Source organism: Nuphar pumila, chromosome 15 (genome assembly GCF_984573655.1).
Source record: "Nuphar pumila chromosome 15, dmNupPumi1.hap1.1, whole genome shotgun sequence".
Lineage (NCBI taxonomy): Eukaryota > Viridiplantae > Streptophyta > Magnoliopsida > Nymphaeales > Nymphaeaceae > Nuphar > Nuphar pumila.
Genome location: NC_143263.1, coordinates 23,455,242 through 23,474,290, shown reverse-complemented (window position 1 = coordinate 23,474,290; position 19,049 = coordinate 23,455,242).

Below are 19,049 nucleotides of genomic sequence, written 5' to 3'. Positions count from 1 at the left end.
CATGAAAATTTTTCAGACAGGATAAAATTTTCATAAAAAAAAAATGTGAACATGGCTAACTTGAATCTCAACACAAGATATTCGCGTGAATCTTTTGGGATTTGTAAGACTGGTGCGAACCTTTTAGAATTTAAATGTTTGAGCTATGCAGCTTTGCAATATACATTTTACATTTGCTGATGTTTCGACTTTCGCTTAGATGACAAAAGAACCTCCTTTAACAAAAATATCGCATAAAGTCAGTATGTCCATAAATGTATGACCTTCACAAAAGTATGTTGTGAATATTCTTGCCTTCACATATTTTTTTATTCGAGTTTAACAGGTTCACGTCATACATTTGAAATGTTTAAACCTTCACATAGATACCATGCGAACTTTCTTTAACTAAAAAAAGCATAAAGTCATGATTTCTACAAATGTATGTTGTGACCTTTGCAAATATATGTTATGAATATCCTTATGTTCGCATGCTTTTTTATTCAAGCTCGACAGGTTCGTGTCATATATTTGAGGACGTCCAAACATTCACGTGGATATCATGCAAACCTCCTTTAACTAAAAATTGCATAATCAATATGTTTGCAAATATTGTATGTGAACCTCTTGTTAATGCAATATCGTTCTATTTTAACATGTGAATGTCATAATTTTAACTTACGAATGTCTTTACCTTCGCATGTTTTTTTATTCATATAAAGTCATTCTGATTTTGTGTTTATTTTTTTATTTTTTGTTTCTCTTTAGAACCTTAACTTTTTTTCCTTTCTTCTTTCGATGATTCTTAGGCATTTCATCTTTCAACATTTTAGCGAGGTTGCGACAACTTTTTATGCCTTTCAACCTTCAAAACTTATGACAAAAAGTGAGTTATATATGTTTTCTTGCATTCTTAAGGTTTTAAGTTATATATATGATTAATCTAACATTAAACTAGTTGTATTTAACATTAGATGAATTCAGCCATATTAAAATATTCTTAAAAAATAGTATTTTTAAAAAATATATGGTTACTTTTTTAAATAAAAAAAGGTAAATTTGATGGATTCATAAAGTTACTTTTTTTAAAAAGGTGTTTTACTTCTCAATTTCCTTTAAGTTTAAGACTTGTAATGCCCAAAAAATAGCCATGCATTTCTAAAAGTGTCATTCTTTTAAGGGTGTTTTAGATATTTTTATAAGGTTGAATCTATCTAATATTAAATATAATTAGTTTGATGTTAGATTAACCCATATATATAATTTAATTATTTATTTATATACTTGTTAGCCCTATAGTATTTGTGTAGTTGTTGTCATGAATGATTTATTTTGTTTACTTGTGCTTTATTTAATATTTGGCACATGATATATATTTATGGTTGGATTATTTTGGAGTAATGGAGTTAAGATTGATTATACATAAGCATTTTATTGGGGTAATGGGTTAGTGTTGAATTGACTGGTTTTCAATGTGAGACATCAATCATGGTTAGTGTATGCAGTTGTATGTGATTAAATGTATGAAAGCTATATGGATATGCTTTTGTTATATGTTATTTTTCTTTTATGAATAATATGTTATGTGGTTGGTGTAGGCAGTTGATGATGGCATCAGAAAAGATTAAAGTACACTATTGTCACTTTGATAACTTTTATTAGAGATATATAATAGTATCCACAAATAGTACCTTTAAAAAATTTATAGCATTGATGTCTCATAAAAAGTGATATGTCAAAGAGTATCTAAGTTTTCTATATAATTATTTTAAAGACATAGAAAGCTAAAAAAAATGATACTCGTTTTAGATTATGATGATGTGCATTATATGTTGCATAGTGATGATGTTTACTTAATTATTTTTATCATATTACAAGACAAAGTTAGACAAGAAGCAGTTGAAAGTGTTTTTTAAGAAGCATTTGATGAACGAAATAGCCATCGCAGAAATAGTGCTTCAAACGATGATGAGATTCTTGTGAAGAATATGCATTTATCTCAAGCAATTTGCAATGTATCTGTTGAGGGCAATCATGTGATGAATATCCAACTCCCCCAAACAATTGGCAATATGGATGTTCGTAACATGCAAACACAAAGCATGCAGTTGTCAGGCAATGTTCAACTTGCATAAACAATTAATGGTATACATGATCAGATGATGTGTGTAAAGAATGTAGATGTACGTCAACAAACTAGTGCTATTGATGTTTAATATAATCATGTAAATAGCATCCGAGCTTCGAGGACAAACAATGATTTATCTATGGATTCATGGATAATGATGTATAATTTGTTTGATTGTACAATCTATACTTGAGAAGTATGTGTTATTTTTATGATTAATCATAAAATTTAGAAAGACAAAAATGATACATCTGTGCAAGCAAATAAAAAGATAAATATGATGCATTGTGATTTAGTTTATGCATCCAAATAACCAATTAGTGGTAGCAATGATTCTCTAGATAGCGAAGAGCATGATGATGATGATGACTATAGCGTGTCGGATGAGGGTGACTCTCAAATGATAGGAGAGGACCATGACACAGATAACATGGGACAATTAATGGAGGATGCAAATGATGTAAAAATGGTAATTGAAAAGTTGAACCATTGGTGTGTTTTGTAAGCTATATGAGAATTTATTGGGCATTAGAATTGATTTTTCTACTAATGAGACACAGTTAAATAGGTTCTCATTTGGTCGATTTTCATACAATGAAGAGCAATTGAAAATCATTAAATTGAAGGCATCTAAAATGATTGACAAGTTACAAAATGAAAAACTTAATGATAGTGAATCTTTTTAGTGGCTAACAAGACATTGTTGTTGGCCAAAAGTTTAATGATTTAAACCATTGTCATATATTTTTGAAAGATCATGTAAAAGGCATAACAACAAAATTCTTAAAGAGATGCAATAATAGAGTAATTATTGCATGCACAAAAAAGAACCTATAAACTATGACTAATTGCCCATGGAAGATCCATTGCACAAAAGTATATGAAGCAGTGTTATTTAAAGTAAAAGCGTATGAAAGAGAGCATATATATGATGGTTTATTGAAAAACCTTTGAGTAAAAAAAGTCTTTCATACGGATTTTAGGTTTTTTGCAATTGCCTTCATGATAACATAAAGATGACTCTAAGAGATTTAGTTGTGAGGAAGCTGTGGAGATTATTTATAAACAAGCATGGTGTGAACAAGAATGCACGAAGGAAGTATCATAACTATTTTTTTATGCGAACTTTGTGAGGTCTTCTTGATAAAATATATGTGAACTTCTTCATCCTCGCATAAAATATATGTGAAATTATTTGCATTCATCCAATTCTTTCTTTTTTGCATTCATTTAATTCTTTCTTGAAATGAAAGTGCCCATACATTGCATTTTTTCAATAAATAAAGTCGCTCATACATTATATTCATTCTACGAAAAATGATTGTATTGTACGACAAATTTGACACGTTTCTCAAAATGTCGTATAATTTGTGATATTTTCCCCATATCTAAAATTGTAAATAGCCAATGTTTAAATGTACTTTTTACCCTTTTCATGCATGAAACTGATAAAGTTTATGTGATATATCGCTCTATTTGTTGGGTGCTGCAAACTCACTTAAAATCAGGTCCACACATTTTTTTTTGTGAACTTCACGAAGTTTGCATAAACTTATATGTGAACTTCCTTTACCATTTTTTTTTCAAAGGTTGAAACTTCAGATCATAACATCACAAATAGCTAATAAAGTTTGCATATATATCATGAAGTTTGCATATATATCACGAAGTTTGCATAAACATATTGTGAACTTCCTCTTAAATTGAAACTTCAGAATATCGCAAATACTTGGCAAAGTTTTGCAAACTTCCTTATTATCACAAATATTGTTCGGCGTTCGCCTATATTTTATGCAAACTTTCTCATCCCTGCTTATATTTTATGCAGACTTTATTTTTAGCTTATGTTTTTTTAGGACTTTCTCATTCGCATAAATTTTGTTTTATTTTTGCACAATTATAGTTTTTACCTGCTCAATTCATACAAAATATATCATTTACAAAATCCAAAACTGCTAAATTGAAATTTACATTGACAATTCAAATTCATACAAATTCAATTGTGAATTTATATAAAATATTTAAAGAATCTCATAATTTATAATAAACATGAATTTTATACAAAACTCATAATTTACAAGCAGAACAGAACAGAACATGAATCTTATATAAAAACTCATAATTTACAAACTATATTCTAATATTGAATTCATACAAATTTAGAATTATAGCTTTACATTAACAATTCAAATTAAACTCTAAAAAATTGTCCACAACTCAACTATAGTGACCTTGCCAGTTGGCACCTCACTTCTGATGTGTCCTCAACTTCCACCTTTTCATTGTCCTTTGTACCATCTTTGTTTTATTGCAGTTTATTTTCGTTTTTTGCCCTGTTTTCATCCTTCTTTTTGGCACACTCTAAAGTCTTCCTCTTTATGTGTTGATAGAATTTTGTCATACGCCTCCTGCACTTTGTGACATGTTTTTGAAAAAAAAAAAGTTATTAGCAAACAACTAACGGTAGCTTACATCCCAAAGAACAGAATAAAACATAACATATAAATAAGTACCTGTGTGAAGTCCAATTCTTAGTTTCTTCCCAAATACATGTATAATAGGACAAATATACAATAATCACCTGTAACAATCATATACCAAGTCATCAAGAATATGTATATGTATGAATTAAGTTAACATACATAAGCAAAAAAACTATCCATTTTTCTGTTCAGAAATACCTTTCATGACCTCAGTTGTCAAAACATTATAAGAGTTATAGTCAAACCATGATGAAAAATTTTAATCTGCAAAAATCTTAGTTAACATACATGTATCGAAAAAAGAGATATACAAACTTAATGTTATCATACCATTCGTTTGATACTCTTATCTGTATAATTTGTAGACCCTATGAAATTGTACAACTTGAACATTTTTTCCTTCATGTCTATTTTCCAAACAACCTAATGGTAGTTGCCCTAGTTGACAGGATTTAAGATATGTAACATAAATCAAGTTTAAGGTTGTTGTGCACGTAAAAATTTAAGTTTTCTAAATATGCAAAGTTGTCCAACAGATAACTTATCAGCTTAAAATAATTGATACGACAAGTCGTTTCTCTCCAAGTACTTAGTTGCCCCATCTCGTTGCCCTTTAGTTGCAAGCATTTACTGTGAGTATAAAAGGTTTACCAGTTAGTTTGTATTAGTTGGTATAAAACAACAGAAACCTCACTTTTCAGACTCACAAAAAAATATGGGATAAGATAAAGGGTCCTTGGCAGTGTTGTTTCTCTTTTCATGTCCTTGTTGTGGCTCGTTTGGAGTCTTTTTTATGAATCTTGCTAGATGATACATAGTCAAAATATGCGGTACATTCATGTTAGATTCAAATGGGTCTGTATACAAACATAACAAAAGAACAACTATGCAAACCTAACACTTTCGGCACTTGCCATCAGAGTTTCTTTGCCAAATTCATAATGTTTTTACGAACCACTTTTGGTTTACAAACCAGTATAAGAGTTGATGAACTAATGTGTGGGACATTATTCACTATCAAAATGAATGAAAATGTATTATACGCAATTCGATACGATTCAACTGTAAAGAACTTATCTCAATAATCCTCTGGTAGGTAGCTCTCACACAAAATGCATGTGATCGCATATTCGCAAAGAATCTTGCTAACTTGCCACTCTTCACAAGAGCACAAGTGATTTTGAAGATCAACATTGTAATTGTGAGATCAGTCATGAGCTTCGTACTGATGTCAGTGACAATACATTACTTGCACATGTACTTGTTGTGTCTTTTTATGTAGTTCTTTTGGCTTTTTTTAAACCTTTAATACCACAACACCATGCATATGTTGCCTGATATTCTTTTTTTTCTCAAAAAGTTTTATCAGCATGAGATAAAACTTTTCAATAAGAAGAATTAGGGACTTGTCACGTATGTCAAGAATCTATGAATTGAAGCTCTCTGCTATATTAGATGTCAAGTACCTATATCTCTTTGCTGAAAAGTGATTGTTAGCCCAATGATTTATCTTGGAGTTGTCTTTGGGTTGTCGTGCATGCATTCGTGAATAACACTTGAAATCCACTTGGAAGATACTTTTTTACTACAAGGTTGCCCAATGATTCACCATATGTATGCTCGCTTTAATACATCTTCACTTAAAAGAACCTTGCTTTGCGTACCTTTGTGCAATAAATCTTTCAAGGGCAAACAACTATAGTCTGTGGGTTCTTTCTCATAAATACGACAATGACTATTATTGCAGCTCTTTAGAAATTTTTTTTTATAATTATTCTTGATCACATGATCTTTTAGAAACTTGTGACAATGTTGGAGATCCGTAAACCTTTTGTCGACAACAATTTTTAGATTATTTGATCTTGTTGTTAGCCACTAAAATTATTCACAATCATTAAGTGGTCCATTAGGCAATTGGTCATACGAATGAGATGTCTTCGCTTCATAGATTTTTAATTACTTTTTATTGCATGAGAAACCATTGAACAAGAACTTATTTAACCATGTCTCATTAGTGTAAAAACATAAAATAATTTTTGTGCCAACAAATGTTCATATAACTTTTACAACATATCAGACTTCTCAAATGCCATTTGTGCATCGCTTTCACCAACTATTATGTGTCTCATGTCATCATTGTCTTTATCCTCTCCAATCGATATGGTATAGTCATCATCATTGTCAATATCATATGATTCTCCACTGCTACAACTAATTGACTTTTCGATTGCACAAAGTAAATCAAGATTCATTGTATTTATTACTTCTAACCCATCAATGCATTCAATGTTCATGCATTTCTAATATTCAAGATTAAGCATAAAGACTTTACATCCATCATTGCACTTATATCTCAAGCATAAATTATAACTTGTACCTAGCTTTGTCATTTGCTTTGGAAGGCTGAATGTCATTCAAGTTACTACGATGAATATCATTAGCACTGGTTTGCCCATGTGGTTCCACATCCTTTGCACTGGTTTGCTCACGTAGATTCTCATTGTTTCATTTATTAATTGCTTCTTGTTTAACTCTCAAAGCAACAACTTTTTCTTCAACTTTGCGAATAATTAAGTAAACATCATCACTAAATAACATGAATTCTACATCATCATCATCCAAGACGTCTATCCATATGTGTTTTCTCTCTAATTTTGGATCTCCCCTATATTCAAGGATAATTAACTCTTTTGCATATCTAATTTTATGAGACATCAAAATTACAAATTCCTTATGGCTACTATTTTTGGAGACTAAAATAAATATACATGTAGGGTGATTACTGTTACAATAGTATATTTTAAGCCTTTCAGAGACCATCATTAAGTACCTACACCAACCACACAACATATATTATTTATCTTCAAAAACTAGCATGTGAGAAAAAGTCATCCATATATACTTTATACATTCAATTAACAAAACCACATACAACAACCACTTTGATCATATAATCATATCTATAAAAAATACCAAATCGTTAAGGAAAAAAATATGAAACTATGTTCCCAACATACCATGTTTATCATACAAGATATACAATACATAAACAACAAAACTAGAGGATAGAGGCATACAAATCATCGAAACAAATGGAAAAATTAAAAATTGGTTTGGCAATACCCGTAAATTTTCATGGAATTTTCTTGAATTTTCGTATTTTCCTTATTGAATGATAATAAAAAATTCTAAATTTTGTTAAGCATTGTGATATAGGGTATGTAGGACTTCAAAAAAAATTCTAAGCGCAAGGAAATACCCCTACACGCCCAAGGGTTTCATTGACCCTATAAAGTTTTGATTCTTCAAAGATTATTTCTGAAGAATTCGAGTTAACTCCTAAAGAATATTTAAAATAAATAAGTAAAATATATGGGTTTTTGAATTTTAATAGGTGACATGTAATTAAAAATAAGCCTAATTCAAATCACATCTAAGGCCATTTCATTTAATTCCATATTTGAATTTCCAAAGAATTGAATTTAAATTTAATGTGGATTAATTTAGAATTTTATTTAGTGAAATAAAACTCAAAAATTAAGTAAATTATATAATATTGTAGGAGTCCATAGGTGGGTCGTCCCATCCTATATGGCACTCTAATTTAAAGTTAAAACAAAAAAATAAGAAATTGTAACATCCCGAAATTTGAACCCAAATTTTGAGGATTTTTTTTTCATGATAGCAGAAACAATTCACTTTGTTTGGTTAAAAATTTAGACGCATTACAAAAGTAATCAAAGCAATAACATTCATTTTATTTCTAAGAAATGTGGAATCAGAGTTTTGAATGACATAAAAATCAAGAACTCAAACTTTATCCTTAAATGACCCGGGAACACAATAAATCAAAAATCTTGATCAACACCCCATCCCGCAGCCGCTCATAATACTTCACTCTTCACCTAAAAAATACTGAGATAATTGAAATTAGACTACAACCAGTCTAAGTAGGAAAATATTGTAATTTTGGCAAATATACTAAGTAACAAGTATGCAAGGGATTTATTTAATTACAGGCAATAAGGCATGACACTAAGCATAACATGAGAATTTGAACATGACTGAACTACTGCGCCTTGCCAATTTAAGTTTCAAACTAGTATATATGAATACTAACATGATCAATCAACAATCATAGGTATAAAGAATTTATTTCATGCTAAGATAACTAATGGCAGGCGAAAACATAAAGTAAATAACATGAACTGAAGTACTACAACAACAAATTCTAAGAATCTAACTAACATATGTGAACAATATCATGCTCAACTCAAATTCACAGATATACTAAATTTATTTTATGTTAATTCAAATAGCCATATGTTAAAAGTAACTATTAATGTGCTAAAGTACAAACCTACCAACTCCTTGCTCAACTGATGTACACAAGATATTTTTAGTTAGTGGTTTTCTTTAATTATCCTGTGGGTACATGTGAGCCAAGGCAACTGTAACAGAAAAAAACATTCGAGGGTTTATTATGCATTGGTGTTTTATTAATCTGAATGTTCTAACTGAAACTGTAATCCTAAGAGAGCGGTCAGTAACCGAGAGAACCTCTCAAAGGCTCAAATCAAATAGGATGCATCCCTAACTTCTGCAAAAGAACGTGGAGCTACTGCTTAGGACAAAATTTGGTAGTCCGGGTCCCCTAACTCCGAGAACTGAAGAGCAACGAGCCATTGTCGCTCAATGCAAGAAACACTTATCCCCGAAGTTGTGTACCACCTACCCTCTCCATGGTAAGCCCAAATCTGAGTGAGTTGCTCTTCTTATTAATTTACATTTTCTGACATGTTTAGGTATTCCTTGTACTGAACTTAATCGTTCAAGGACACTGGAGTTCCTCAAATTTTGATTCCTACTACTGGAGTAGTAGGCCCCCAACCATTCATACTTTCAAAAGGTATATTAATCAAACTTTATTCATTTAATTGTGCAAACCCACTCAGAGTGCTCCGTTACCTTTAAAATGTCAAGCACAAAAGCCCTGATACCTTTAAACCAGTTAGGCAGAAATCATTTACCTCAATTTACCTGTATTTTCACTTTATAAACTCAAGCCCCCCCCCCCCCCCCCCGTGACCCTCATGCACCAGGCTTGGCCAATCATGTGCCAACACCAATCATGACCTCTGTTTACTTATCAAGGCATAAGTCACGTTCCCAAGTCATCACCATAGTTTACTTGAATTACAGGTTCAATTAGATTTTAATTTGGCTGGAATCATAATTACTTAGTTTAATAGTTACTAAGTATGAATGTTGCCAACAACCGTTAAGATAGATTTCATTGCCAACATACAAAGACAATGGTGCATACATCAACAACTTACATGACATGATTTTCAGATATAGGCAAATTACACATACACCCGTTTCTATATAAGGTTACAGACCATTCTATCAATAAAGCTTAAAACACAATGTTTCACAAATGTGTAGCATCACATATTTCCCACTACAAGTAGAATGCCCATACAAAATTTCATAGTGAATCACAATTCTTAATGTCAATAAATATTAAAAACACAGTTTTTTCACAAATGTGTAATATCACCCATTTTTCAGCTATAAGCATAATGCCCATACACAGACAACAAAGGACTGGCTTATGTTGTGCTAGGGTCGATTCTCTAGTCTTCCCAATATGCCATACTGCACTGGGGATCAGCTCCCTGAGGCGGCTTCAATGCGTAGTATGTGGGTATATGTATAGTCATAACATCAATGGGAATCCCATATTTAATTATCTATGTATGTGCAGCAGAACCTGTCAATGACTGAGTTCATTTACCACTAGGGTCACAACAAAAAATATATATATACTTCTGTGGGTGCACAATAATGTGTGCAGCCAAATATATCACAAACTGAGTGTGTGTACTACAACAATACAATATGGATACAAATAAAGATTGGACACAAAATTTGGTGCATTCCACAAGAGATACAACTTAGTTGGCATTTAATAAATTCAGAAAGTATGTAGTTTGTTAGGCATTAACACTTCAAAAAAATATGCAGCCTAACATGCATAAGAACATTGAAGAATAAGCATCTTAATAGTCATTTGAACATTCCAGATGATATACACTTAATGGGCATTTGAACATTTTAAGAAATATGTATTTAAATCTCTCTTGAATATGTGGCTATTTGTGCATCAAGTAACAACTAAGGATATAGTTACATAGGCATTCGTTCAACAATTAAATATGCTACTAAATATGAAATTGATCATCAGTTTAAAGTGTGATTTTTTTATGCATTATACACATCAACTGATCATGGGGCTGGCTATACATGCAATTGAGTATTACTTAATATACAACTAAATTCGTTCATCCACTAAAACATGCTGCTAAATATGAATTTGAACATCGTTGAATTTGCACTAAATAGTCATTGGGCATCAATTTATTATGCAGCTCAGTATGAGATTGAACATCAACTTACAAAGTAGTTAATTTGGCATTTTCACATCAACTGAGTTGTAGCTATTCATGCTGCTAATAAATGAAAATCCAATACAACACAATACAAGGAAATTAATGACCAGAAACTTAGATATTCGATATAATTATTTTACATGTCAAATTTCAAACGGTATACTTTACATGTTGCAGAAATGATAGAAATAACTCAGACTTATTATTACTTCTCACTGACAGCGCTAAAACAAAACACATGCCTCCAACATATCTCATATGTGCGATGTCGTATGCAACACAAGTTAACCGGCATTAATGTTTGGCCAAGAATGCGTTAACCAAATTTTAATCAACAAATTAATTACAAAAAATTTTCTGTGAACATAACTTTTAAATAATTTCTGTCCACACCCCTGCTGCCACAGGGCCAATATTGTCCATTAAAATTTGTCCAGGAAGTTACTCTAGTGATTTTGTTGCATGACATTGTAAAAGCAAAAACAATCAAGTTTAAGTATATAATTCAAAGTAATATACACCTATCAGAACTAAGGTAATATCATAACCTAACTTCTCAGCAAGGTAGGAAATCAATAATACTAATATTGCATTCAACACTAAGCATGCAAAATTTGAACCTACTAGGCACAGATGTTCCACAATTTAAGATATAGCGATATCCAGTGTCATTCAGGAAATGTTTTGAGTACACCCAGCTTTTCCTCCTAGAAATAAACAAAAACTAAATGTGCCCTATCGAAATTTCATAAATTAGAGTTATAACATTCCTATCTCATGTTAAACAGGAATTTTGATATCTTAATTTAACACTTCTATTTTTTTTTGTGTGTTTAACGGAAAGAGGCTGCATGCTTGACACAGGATACACATACAAAGATCACAGTGAATCCAACATTAGAATAAAAAATTCCCAAAAATAATTTCCAACAACAACCCAAAGCCTACTTGAAAACAATACATCTGCAAAAGCACAGAAACCCTACATTCCAATAAAAAAAACCCAAAATAAATTTTGATAGCTTTAACAGTAACACATTTCATGCTCAGAAACGGGATACTCTTACGAAAACCATAAAAGCCCTACTATCAAAAATCAGAAATCCCCAAATCGAAGATTTGGGATTTTTGACAAACCTAAATCCCATTTTTTCACGGTAAATCCAATACATATTGTTAAATTAATATATATGTGAAAAGAACAGTAAAAACCTATTTTGTTTGATGATTTCCCCTCTTGTTCTACCATGATTCTGGGTGCAGTCGAACTCCTGCTCACCGACGGTACGAGAACAAAAATGAATGAGAGGAGAGTCAATGTCGGGTGGTGCTACTGAAAAAAGGGGAAGAGAAGGTGGCGACAATGTCACCGAAGCCCACAAAGGGGAAAAGTTGCAGGGAGGATATAGAAGACAACGACTCGGGTTGTCGGCAGGTTTGGGTGGCGGCGACGGTGTCAGTGGGGGAATCAGGAAAAAGGGGTCATCGGTGTCCCGTCGAAGGTCAGAGAGAGAGAGAGAGAGAGAGAGAGAGAGAGAGAGAGAGAGATCTAAATAGGGAGGGTGGCCCCCGGAAAGGAAGGGAATTGGTTACCTTCCCCCCTTTTTTCCCCGACGGTTGTGCATCCCCTTCACACCCCCCCCCAAGCCTCCTCTCTTGACGTGTTAGGGTTAAAAAATGAACCCTAACACCCAATTTATCGGGTAGGGCTCCTTTTATATATATATATATATATATATATATGTGTGTGTGTGTGTGTGTGTGTGTGTGTGTGTGTGTGTGTGTGTGTGTGTGTGTGTGTGTGTGTGAGGTGTGGGACGTGGATCGACTGGGTCCGTGACCCATGATCCACTGATGATTCTTTGGTTGTTTGGGTCCGTGGGTTGGACCCATACAGATCCAACTACGGATCCAAACTATTAGTATCGTATTATTACTATTATATATATTATATTATTTTTATTTTATTTTTTTCTTAGCCCCCTATCGAGCACGAGGTTGGGTTTGGCCACACTCATGACTCGCAACCCAAATCTTCAGTTGATTCATACTTGGCCTATTCAGGTTCATTCACGGATCCGGATCTCCTTTTAGTTTTTAAAGTACTAATATTTTAAAACTTCGAATATGGACCCAAGTTAAATTACTATGGATCCAAATACATTATCATGGATCCCAAATGATCTTATTTTGGATTCAAGTAGAGTTTTAACTGGACCCGAGTATTACCGGTGTAAAATTGATATTGAAATTTAAAGATCCGATATCCAAGATCCAAATAGAGTGATGTGGATCCAAACATCACTTAGGCTATTATGGATCCCAATAAAGTGTTATAGGTCCAAAATAAAAAATTTCTCATAAACATTTAATTTAAACTTCACGGATCCCCTAAATTCTTCCTAGATCTAGTATCCAATATGATCAAGATATTGAGGATCCAATATCAGAGATCCAATTCATTTGACCTTAATCTATTATTAAATATCCAATCTAATGTTCGTGATCCGATATCTAAGGCCTGAATGAAATATCAAAGATTCAAACAGGATATTGGGGTTCGAATATTAAAGATCCAAACAAGACATCCAGGATCTAAAACACATAGAACAATAAAAATTATCCTTGTACCAGCTTAAAAATTTATGTTTCAAGTTTATTTATCTGATAAAATTATAGGGTATTACAGAAACTTCAAAATCAAGTTTTAATTAAAACTTACTAAATTGCAAGACAAGTTTTGAAAAGTCAAAACTTGCCTTGTTTCAAAACAAGGCTTCCATGAGAGGGGTGTCCCCTCCTAGAGGGTTCTAGGAGGGGGTGGGCTAGACCTAGGAAGAAAAAGGGAAAGAAAGAGAAAAGAAAAGAAAGAAAGGAAAAAAAAAATTGCTTGCCAAGCAAGCAAGTTGACAAGTTTAGAATTTGGAAAGAGGGTCGACCAACCCATTTCTCCCTTATTAAAACTGATATACCTTATATAATATAAGATATGCATATGCTTATAATACCCTATGCTAAGTAAAATACTAATAAAAAAAAAGAAAGGAAATTAAAAAGGTAAGGGGGGTTTAGAGATTTAGAAAGAAAAGTAGGGGAAGAGATCAAGGGTTGAGATCACCTCCAGCCCTTGACTTTCAACCTAGCCTCTATAAATGCATAAGAGGGGCTCACCCCCCCCCCCCCTATTTGCCTCCTTTGGAATTTTGCCCTCTTGTTTTCCCTTTCTCTCAAATCCCTCTCTTCTTCTCTCATTTTCCCATACCAAAACCTTGCTATTTTCACCCTTAGCTCAACAAGGGAGGCATCCACGTTCGTGTGAGGTGCGAAATGAAGTCATGGGTGAGCCCATTGTTTGTGTTGGATGGCTGGTTCATGCTAGAAGATCAACTTACGTGTATAGGAACAAATTTTTGCCAAAAAGGTAAGTGGTTCTATGCTCTATATGTAGATTGAAATTCTTAGGTACAAATTTCTTCAATTTTTCATAAAGATAGACCCTAAATCATGCCTCCCACACGTGGGTTTGGCTTAGAGTTGTCAAAGTATGTGATAGAAAGGAGTTTTTAAAGAAAACCCCTTTAAAAATTGTTTTCTAAAAAAATGATTTCTCAAAAATAAAAACCATAAAAATTTTAAAATATGTGTATTACTTAATTATTTTTTTGCAAATTTTGGTTAGGATTAATAGATCATGTTCGTATGGATGTACTATAAAAATCAAAATGATTTTCATGGTCATTTTCATAGAAAAATATGTGTTTTGTGTTGTCGGGTTTCTTAGAAAAAATTTGATATTTTTAGCAAAAAACATGATATGTGTAATTATTTTCATGCAAAATTTAATTGGATATTGTAGTGTATGTGCATGTGAATACTCTGAAATCACGGCATGAGTTTCTGATTTGTATTTCATAAAAATTTATGAATCTATCATGCTTTATCGTAATTTTACCAAAATTATTTCTAAGGAAGTAGTCTTTGGCGGGACAGGTTTGTTTTCCAGCCTAATGGCTGTAAAAATAAGATTTGTTCATTGTAGTTTAGCTTAAATTAGTGTAGTTAAAATTTGATAATTTTTCTTGCAGAATTCATGTACAAAAATTCAGAAATATGGATTCGGGTGGCCCGTTTTGGCCCCACCTAAATGCATATACCCGTTATTACATATTTTTGGCCTGACATCCGACCAGTAAATCGTTCATATCTCTCTTGTCCAGAAGAGTTTTGATGAGTGGTTTTTTGTATTAAAAACCTAACAAAATGTTACGTCTACTGTGAAATTTTGAGTTTTGTTCGTGGACTGAGCACTGTTCTGTGATAGTTGGAACAGAAAAGTATAGGTCTGCACCAAAACGTTCGTAATTCCCTCGTACAAATGAATTTTTATGAACAATTTATGGCATAAAAAATCTGACAAAATTTTTTACAAACTGTGAAAAATTCTGCTCTAATCAGTGATTGTAAAACTTTTTGTAGTCTCTGTAACAGTCGGACAAAGTTGGGTTTTTGTGAGTTTAGAACCAATCTAACACCCAGCTAGCTATTTGTTGCAAAATCTATGCATATGTGTACATGCTACTTCAAACGAATATTTAGCTGTTGTAGACTGTTAAAATTATGAGTTGCTATAGAGAAATTATAGTGTCCACTTATGACACACAAACTGATCAATATGCTAAGGCACTAGCATGCCCTTGTGGCCTATATCAAATAGATAGACTGAAGTATCCATTTTACGTCTTAGTGCGAATGTTAAGCCATATTGAACTTGTTGTGATTTCTTACATATGACTGTCGTGTACATGATATGAATGAATGGATGCATCTACTGTTTAAAAAATTTTCATTTACTTGTTTATGCATTCATGCATGATTTTGAAATGAATAAAGCATATGCTATAATCTCGAACTAAAGGTTTCGAAAATGCATCCTTAGGCTCTGAAGTAGCCAAATTTATTGACTGAGACTGTTAAGTAAATGTTGCATGTAAAACAAATAATCAAAAAATAAACATGTAACACTAAATAACTGATACTCACTAAGAGAAGGTGAGTGATACTAATCTGCCTTCGTGGGTATCGATTTGAGCACGGAAGGTTGCTCTTCCCCAACCATGAAGATAAGGAAACCCTCCACATTAGATTACAGCGTGGAGGTATAGAATCTCATGGGTAATGTCCAATGCATCGAGATGGTAGTGTGAGAACTTCCCTCACTCTTAGCGTCCTTCACCTGGCATTGGCGAATGGTGCTTGGCTAGAAAAAAGCCACCCCTTGATTGAAAATACCGCATGCCCCATGGCCCTGACCCAGAACTTATGCCTGTGTTTGTACCCACAGGGTTCTGAAAATTGTAACTTAAATGATTGTGCATTAGATAGGCAAGGCATGCATCATCTAAGAAAGAAAAGATAATTATAAATAAGAATCAGTTCATGCATAAGAATGATTTCTGCATTGGTAAGTGCATGCATTCTTAACTACTTATGCATTTTAAATTCCTATTGTTTGTTTGTATGGATGATTGATTACAATTAGTTTCACAATTATATGATTTCATGAGTTATTAAAAATGCATCTTAATTGTCGTTGTAAATATTTTTGTTAAATCCATGGAGATTCATAGTAATTTTTGCTTGCTAATTCCAATTTATATGTTTAGTATAGTTCTACCCTACTGAGATAATTTTTGTCTGACTATAAGATTTTTCATGAAGTGATTGAGTTCACATGTGATGGCGGGAGGTTACGACAGAGACCGAGTCATACCTTTCTCAAACCTCTGAGTGTTTTGGATTGAGAGCAATTTTAGTTGCTCAAAGACTCTGATAAATTTAATTTGTTAAATGGACATTTATATTTAATTTTGGACATGTGCGAACATTTAATTCAATTTATAAATGTTTGATTTCTGATTTAATTGCTTGTATGATTATGAATATAAATGAGAAGCAACACGCCAAGTTTTAGTCTCATTTAATTTTTCTGCTGCAATTTTATAAAAGCATTTAAAAGTATTTTAAAAAAATCCATGATTTTCAGGACTTAAAAATTGGGGTGTTACAGGTTCAACTGTTAAAGATATGCTTATCAAAAAAATCACCGTCGATGATTATGATTGGATGAAGTGATGCCAAAAAGGTCACTGATGGGAAGCAAATTGGGGAACACTGGTTGGGGACCACAAAAAACCCTAAAAAATTATGCGAAAAGATTTTTGGGGTGCAAAGAATAGGCTTTTATACTCAATCGTTTAGGAGTGTGAACTTCATGAGGTATATGCGAACTTCGTGAGTTATATATGAATTTTGTTAGGTATATGCATCCTTCGTCAAGTATTTGTGAAGTTCAAGTTTAACAGAAAGTTCACACGTAATTTTATGCAAACTTCGTGAAATATGCACAAACTTTGTCAGGTATATGCCATGTTTCAAAGTTTCAGTTTAAGAGGAAGTTCACACATATGTTTATGCAAGCTTCATGATATATATGCGAACTTCGTCAGGTATTTACAATATTCCAATCCAAAGTTCCACTTTAACAGGAAGTTCACATATAATTTTATGCGAACTTCATGAAGTTCACAAAAAAAATGTGTGGACCCCATTTTAAGTGGGAGTTTATGGCACCCAACAAACATAGCGATATATCGTGCAAACTTCATCAATTCCATGCTTGATAAGGGTAAAAGAGATATTTCAATGTTGGCTATTTGCGATTTTGAATATGGGGAGAATATAAAAAATTATAGGATATTTTGGAAAATGTGTCAAATTTGTCGTACAATATGATTATTTTTCACTCATTTTATTTTTTCACAAAATGAAGTTGCTCATACATTGCAATCATTTCATTCTTTCACAAAATGAAGTCGATCATACATTGCATTCATTTCATTCTTTCACACGAATGTTGTTTTTCATTGCCTCTTTATGGAGAGAAAACATAGCATGTGTAGAGGTATCTCCATCTCTTCGACCTAGAAATGCCAAATTGCACTACATCTTTGATGGGGAGAAAACACAATATATCATCGTTCATTCTACATTCTGTTGGTCTTCTGATTTTTTCTATCCCACCCATATCATGTGATCGAATGTTGACTATGAGATATGTTGACTCTATGCTGATGGAGAGAAAATACAGCATACCTTTATCATCATCGTTCACATTCTTTATGATGAGAATGGGTTTTTTTATGATCAACTGCATCACTCACAAACAACTGTTGTTCTCCTATTTTTTTCTCACACCTATACCATAAGATACGCTTACTGAAAAAAATAACTGTCAATTTTTTTTATCGATGAAGTGTTGTTGATCTTCTCACCGATGATGCTTGGTCCTGAAAAAATTACCATAATTTTTCAAGGGTTGGAGACCACAAAAACTTTAGATTTTGTGAAACCCCACCTTTGCTGTTATACTATGCTTGTACGAAATTTCACATATTTTATAACAAGATCACATATCTAATTATGCAAAAAAATGCAAATATGTTATGCCCCGAAATTCCTTATGTTCGCAACATAAAATAAGTGGTTTTTCTCATAAAAATCACATTTTATAGGCACCAAATATATGTGATTTTGCTAAGGTATTTGTGACATTACTATCATAAAGAGATTCACAAAACTTGTTTTTGCGCACTCAGTGAAAGACCACAAGAAATGTGTGATCATAAATTTAGGTGATGGTTAAAGAAAGGAGGAAGGCGGTTCACACGGTTTCCCACCACTTTGGTATAAAATATGTGATTTTTACTAAGGTATTTACGATTTAAAAATTACCAAAGAAGATCACATAAATAATATGTGAACTTAGTTTGGCATTTGTGGAGTTTTGAGGTTTGGGTTTAAAAGGAGTTCACAAATATTATCATGTGAACTTTATGAGGTCTGCAAAAAAAAATGTGCGAAACTCCTTTTAAATGAGAGTTTGGGATACTCGACGAGCGGAGAGAGATATCGTGCGAACTTTGTGAGTTTCACACATGCGAAGGA